This window comes from Phocoena phocoena, chromosome 20 (assembly GCF_963924675.1).
Source record: "Phocoena phocoena chromosome 20, mPhoPho1.1, whole genome shotgun sequence".
Lineage (NCBI taxonomy): Eukaryota > Metazoa > Chordata > Mammalia > Artiodactyla > Phocoenidae > Phocoena > Phocoena phocoena.
In genome coordinates, this window is record NC_089238.1 from 54,676,258 (window position 1) to 54,683,556 (window position 7,299).

Sequence of the window (7,299 nt, forward strand, 5' to 3'; positions counted from 1 at the left end):
AGTTATTGGACACGAGAGCTCTTGTCGCCTGGGGCTTAAATTGCATTATAGACTTGACAGTTACAGCGATTCAAGTTTGTGATGAACTCCATAGCAAAGAACAAGTTTGTCCTGTGAAGCATTAAACACGTGGTTATTCATGATCGCATAGTGGTTGTCTTTGAGGTCCGAGACCTCGTTGGCCGTGCCCTTGGTCCCCAGCCAGCCCGTTGGCAGGTTTGATGCTCTGTGAAGCGGGCCTGGAGCGTGTGGCCTGAGGACAGAGGTGATGGCAGAGGCGCTGCTGATTGTGGGCGAGGAGACGGGTGTGAAGGTGAGTCAGGCAGCAGGCCCTCACCTTCCTTGCCTTTCACCTTCCAGACCCGTCCCTGGACCGCCTCTGTTGTCTTCTTCGTGTCACTTGTTGCCTGGTAACAAACAACAGGACCGCGGTCACTGCTAGAAATTGTGCCTTTTCTATATCCTGGTGGAAGCAGCCCCCTCCTTCTTGGTTTTGCTTTGAGCTGATGGTGAAGGCCCCCGAGCTCTGCAGGCCTGACGTCACCGCCGTCCAGGAGCTTGGAAAAAGTTAAGGCACCGACTGCTTCCGTGTGGCAGGCGGCCCCTGAGACCGTAGCCCCTGATTCCCACACTGCACGCCTTATCTTTGTTCAGCCTCTTATATGGGAATCTTCAAACAAAATACACAGAAGTGGAGAAAATAGTGTAATGACCCTAGGTACATACCACCCAGCTTCCACAACCATCAGTAATTTTCCATCTTTATCAAACCTTATTTCTTGGGCTTCCCTGGTGGTGCAGTGGATGAGAGTCCGCCTGCCGATGCAGGGGACGCGGGTTCGTGCCCCGGTCCGGGAAGATCCCATATGCCGCAGAGCGGCTGGGCCCGTGAGCCATGGCCGCTGAGCCTGCGCGTCCGGAGCCTGTGCTCCGCAGCGGGAGAGGCCACAACAGTGAGAGGCCCGCGTACCGCAAAACAAAAACAAAAACTTATTTCTTATAATGGGTTACATTTAGGTGTTCTGTGAAGACTGGATGATGGATGGGTGGATATGGACGGTGCCGTGCTCTGAATGTTTATGTCCCACCAAAATTTACATGTTGAAATCCTAACTCCCAAAGGTGATGACATTAGGAGGTGGGGCCTCTGGGAGGTGATTAGGTCATGAGGGTGGAGCCCTCCTGAATGGGATTAGTGTCCTTATACCTCATGACCTCATGAAGCTCCCTAGGCAATTCTGCAGCTGAAAGAGGGCCCTCATCCAACCGTGCTGCCCCCCAGTCTCAGATTTCCAGCCTCCAGAATTGTCAGCAACCAGTTTCTGCTGTTCTTAAGCCGCCCAGTCTGTGGTATTTTGTTACAGCAGCCGGAGCGGACGGAGCTGATGGATATAGATGGCTGGATAAGGACTCCGCGCCTCAGTCCACATGACTGAAGGGAAAGCTTATGACGCTTCCACTACGGTGCACTGGGTTGAAATCCCCCTCACTTCATGTGTGTTACAGGGAACCCCCTTCACTTCCCACACTTACCCTACAAGCCCTAGAAGGGCAGAAGGTGGCTGAAACAGCCCAGCCGCCCACTTCCTCTGAGGGATGGTCAGACTGCCCGCTTCTGTGTATGTTGTCCTTCTAGCAATGGCAGCCAGGCAGGAGTCAGAATCAGACAGCAGCTGGGTTTGGAGGCAACAGAAGTTCACTCACGGACCCTCCTCACGTTGCGAATTTACATCCTACGGAAGAGTACAACCCACTGCCCCGGGGCATCATCGCAAGGGGGATGCAGTAACACGAGCATGGACAGTCTCTCCCAGACCTGTTTTCCATCCCACTTGTTCTCAAGCCATCACTCTGACCACCGGGTGTTCCTCTACTTGTGCCTGGCAGTATGGTGGGCTCACAGTAAGGGCTCAGTAGATTGTCATAGTAGTCAGTTAACACAGCGCCCTGGGTTCAAGGCTGCAGCCACCCTCCACCCCTCCCCAGCACAGAGCCTGCTCCCCCTGGCATTCCCAGCCCGCACCCTACAGACCCCACCCGTGGGGTGGCTGTTCTCCCCTCCTTTCCCATGCACGGCTCTCCTCCTCTCTCATTGCTTTGGGGTCTGTGGTTCAGACAGACCCCAGATCTCTCCAGCCTGTTGTCCAACAGTCTTGGGCTATTCTGGAATTCACTTTCCAGGGCTGCAAGTGGCCTTGGGGCTGACCTCCTCTGACTTGTTCGTGGGCGGTTTTTGTTCTGAAAGGCAGTAGGTGTCATAATGGTTGACGCCACCAGCTTTGGCTCCAGCCAGTGGTGGGTTCAAATCCCGACCCCACCACTTCCCAGCTGGGTGACCTGGAGCAAACCACCTACCCTCGTCTTGCCCATTTTCCCATCTTTAAATGGGGGTAACCACAGCACCTACCTCAGGGGCTGCTGAGAGCCTCCAAGGAGATGCCGTGCATAAAGCTTTGAAAAGGCACCAGCTGTTGTCTCTATTACAGATGTTTATGCATCTGGACTCTGGGACCGCCGTCACACTCACCCAGATGTAGGTTCCGGAATCTGTCATCCCCCTCTTTGGAAATTAGAGTTGTGATGGTTTTCTGGCTTCCGTTCTATACGGTGACTAAGTGCACTAATTCATTTCCAGGAACTTCTGTGCACTGAGGTGTCCTCAGCGCCCCATGGCAGCTAGGCAGCACCTCACTCTCAGACGAGGATCCCCAGGTTCAGTGGCTTGGCCCAAGCTGAGCTCTCCCGGCTGGTACCTTGTCCAGAAAGCCCTGAGCCGGCTCTCCCATGCTGGCTTGAGGCACTCCGATGCCTGCCCCACCATTGCTCCTCTGCACCACCCACCCCATCTTCCATCTCAGAGGGCTGGACCTTCTCTGCCCTCCGGATCTAGGGCAGCTGAGGGTTGCACAGCCCTGCCCTCTGTCGGTCATCTAGGGTCATAACACTTCTGCAAGAGGGCCCTGTTGTTCTGTTTGTGGCTTTATATTTGTTGGAATATAAAGTCCATTCTGATCTCTTCTTGGATAGAAACAAAAGCTACTCCATGATTCTTGTTCACCACAGAAAGCTGCTGCGTTATTTGCAGCTTTAGGGGTCTCTCTCTCGTCTTTGTTTTTTTTTTCCTTTTTTTCCTTCTTTTCTGATTGCATTTGCATTTCTCGAGTAGCTAATTTTTTTTAACATCTTTATTGGAGTATAATTGCTTTACATTGGTGTGTTAGCTTCTGCTGTATGACAAAGTGAATCAGCTATACACGTACATATATCGCCATATCCCCTCCCTCTTGCGTCTCCCTCCCACCCTCCCTATCCCACCCCTCTAGGTGGTCACAAAGCACCGAGCTGATCTCCCTGTGCTACGCGGCTGCTTCCCACTAGCTGTTTTACGTTTGGTAGTGTATATATGTCCATGCCACTCTCTCACTTCATCCCAGCTTACCCTTCCCCCTCCCCGTGTCCTCAAGTCCATTCTGTACGTCTGCGTCTTTATTCCTGTCCTGCCCCTAGCTTCTTCAGGACCATTTTTTTTTTAGATTCCATATATATGTGTTAGCACACGGTATTTGTTTTTCTCTTTATGACTTACTTCTCGACTAGCTAATTCTTAGTCTTCGAGGAAAGAAGGAAGAAACAGCATTTATCTCTGCTCTGGGCCGGATGTTCTCCGCACCTCCCAACCCCGAAGCCTGAGGGAGTGATTCTCATTTACAGATGAGGAAACTGAGGCTCTGGGAATGCTGAGAGCAGCTGCTGAGGCTGGAGCTGGGGCCCGAGCCCAGGCCTGCCCAGCGCTGTCCACGCCGCCCTGACTTCCAACCTCACAGCGCAAGCAAAGCCCCAGGGCAGGAGGCCAGCGGCACCGTGGGCAGGAGTGAGGGGGATGGAGTCGGGAGGGCAGCCCGGCCGGACAAGACGGCCAGGGATGGAGATGTTGTGACACTAAAACTCCAGCAAGGGGGAGGCTGCTGGGAAGGTTTAAATCCAGTGTCTTCTCTAAAATCTGAGCAGTCGGTATTTGCCAGTGGTTCAGGGACGGACGCCCCGCTCCAACCAGTTCAGGGCAGAGAACCTCAGCTCGTAAAATCCACCGGACGAGGGCAGAGCCACTGAGCGCACGTGGGCGGAGACAGCAGGGCCCCGCGAGCCTTGGGAGAGCAGAGCAGGCCTGCTGCCTGCCCAGGGCCCCTCCATCTTCTCCGCTGCCCTCTCCGCTCTCCTCCAAGGCCTCGCCACTTTCTGGAGACCCGCTTCAGCCCAGGGGTCTGCCCACAGTCCCACCGCTGTAGAGACCATCTCTCTGGGTCGCCCCGCCGCTAGTTACCCGGCCTCAGCCGTGGGCAGGGCGGAGGGATGATCGGCCCAGTCTGGAGACGGGGAGACGGGCCCCGCGAGGGGTCCAGCCGGAAGGCGACTCTGTCTCTGGACCAGTCGAGTGGAGCAGTTGGCGTCCACTGTTCCCATGGTGGTGGGAGGTGACAAGTGTCGGGGGTGGGGGACGGTTCCTAGGGGCGGGGGCGGGCCGTAGCCCATCTACCACAGAGCCTGGTGTGTATGGGTGACAAAGGCTGGAACCCCGCCCCCCCAGGCTTGTCCGTTTCAAGTACGTTGCTGTGAATCTTCCCACCACACCTGGCTCGTAGCAGGGGCTCAGTACGTATTTTCCATCCACTGGAGAAACGCAGCCCTCATTCCTGTGCACTAGACAGCGCTTCCTGAGCAAAATTTAGTCCCTCCTTGATAACTCTGGCAGGGAAGGAGGGAGACCAGAGGGCTGCCTTAGCTATTGCAAGCGCTGTTTTCCTGGGAGAGAGGTGCGGCTCTTTTCCACGCTGCTCCAGAGAGGACTGCCACGGGCACTTGCTCCTTCCGCTTGCCCTGCTCTGCGGTCCACCTCTCACCGGCTCTGCGATACTCCCAGCCCCCCCGAAGGGGTAATCCCAGCAGGTGCCCTCTGGGCAGCAGTCAGGCCCGGGGAACGTGCTCTTCCCCCGTCGCTACTGGCCGTCCCGCTGCCTCCTTCCCGCTACCCTCGAGTCTTGGCAGATGGTCCCTCAAGGCCTGATCCCAGGAGTCCCTTCTTTCCCCTCGAGAATCTCATCTCCATCCACGTCTTCACTTGCCACCTGCACACCTGATGACAAGAGTGACCGTCATCCTTGCTTGGGGCAACGCCCGTCCGAGGTGCCCCTGTCCTGGCATAGTTGTTACGAGAGCGTCCCTTCCCTCTCGGAAGTGTCCCAGTTTGGACCAACAGTTCTATGGTCTGCCCACCGAGGACGCACACGTGGGTATCGACAACGCAACTCAGCCACCTGCAGAGGGTCTCCTGGCTTCGAGAGCGACCATCACCCTGGGCGCCCCACATCATGGCCCCTTACGGGCAGGGTCTTTCTGACCAGGCTTGGCCCCCTGCCCTGGCTCTCCCCACAGAGTCCTGCCCCCTGGGGCTGCTGTGTGGGAATAGGACACAGTCCCCACCCACCCATCCCAGGAGCCCACAAGACCTCACTTCCTCCAAATCCAGTTCCTGCCCAGGAAGCACAATCCCAGCTGCCTCGATGGAGGGCTGTTGGGTGCAGGCATGTTCTGGGTGATGACTTGCATTCAGTCTGAAGACCCCGAGGGGGCCTGTTACAGGAGTGCCATTGTCCCCACTGACAGCTGAAGACACAGGCCCAGAGGGACGGGCCTGGGAGCTGCTCTTACAGCCCTGCTGTGTGACCTGAGACCTACAGGGCAAGTTCCCTCTAAACACAGAAAAGGGAAGTTAGAAGACATGCTTCTCTCCGCAGTCCCACTTCCACCTCTCCCGAGCTACACAGTGTCCCCCAGGTCCCCTGCCTGGCAGTGAAGGCAGGTCTGCAGGGAATGCTGGTGTTAGCGTCCAGTCCTGGGGCTGTGAGGGGGGATTTGAGGGGACAGGTAGGTCTGGAACCCAGCACGGTGTCTGCAGCACGCAGGCTCTTAGGTGTGGTGGCTCCGTGGGTGGTGACCTGCCGTGGCTGGAGAGGCAAGGAGGCCACGAATCCCCCTTTGCCACTGTCAGCAGGGTCAGAAACCTGTCTGATGCTAAAAATGGTTCTGAGCCTGGATCCCAATCCGCAGGCATCGCGGGTGCTGTGCACACTATTGGCCACAAGATGGCGGTGTTGCCTTTCCCTTTCCTGAACTTGGGGCCTTTTTTTATATTTATATAAATTTATTTATTTATGTATTTATTTATTCTTGGCTGCGTTGGGTCTTCGTTGCTGCGCGCGGGCTTTCTCTAGTTGAGCTGAGCGGCGTCTACTCTGTTGTGGTGCGCGGACTTCTCACTGTGATGGCTTCTTGTTGCGGAGCACAGGCTCTAGGTGCGCAGGCTTCAGTAGTTGCGGCACATGAGCTCGGTAGTTGTGGCGCACGGGCTTAGTTGCTCCGTGGCATGTGGGATCTTTCCGGACCAGGGCTCGAACCCATGTCCCCTGCATTGGCAGGCGGATTTTTAACCACTGCGCCACCAGGGAAGCCTGAACTTGGGGACTTTAATCACAACTTAGCAAATAACAAACCCACCTGCCACCCCCAGCCCCCGGGCGGGTGTGAAACCTGCACCCAGATTCCGCACAGCAGGCCTCCCATCCTCTCAAAGGAGCTGACAGCGCTCAGAACCGCTGCAGTGACCTGAGCTGTCCCAGCCTGCTGCTCCGCTGGCTTTCACCAAGTTTCCCCGCAGGCTCTTGGGGGCCCCCCCAGCCGGAGCTGGTCGTCATCTCCAGTGGAGCAAGAGTGGGCGTGTTCGCAGATGTCCCAGGGCACCCCCTCCCCAGGCCCTCAGATGGGTCACCGTGCAGGCTGACTCAAGACACGGCTTTCTGGTTCCGGCACGGAGCCCAGATCACAAATCCCTCCCGCTAAATGTAGAGGCCGTGGCCTCAAACTTCAGACGTTTGGTAACCACCAGGGCGATTTTTATATCACTGCCATAAAGAAACACTCAGTGTTTCCTGTCAATAAATAGAAGTTAAGAGTAAAAATAATACGTTAAAAACAAAGCAGTATTACATCATTCTAGATAAATTTGGTTGCTTCTGAGATGCACGTTAGGGAGTGGGAAAGATGGACAAAGCACAAGACAGACTTACAGACGTTCCCCTTGAGGATCCAGAAAGTCCTCAGAAGACTTTTGGAAGAATGAGAATCGGAAAAAGATTCAGTGAGATGCTGGCTTTGTCCAAGAGCCTCCAGATTCGCGCACCTCACACTTCGGGAAACTTCTGGGGGACCCTGTCTCTGGACACACACAGTGCGCTCTTCCCTTGG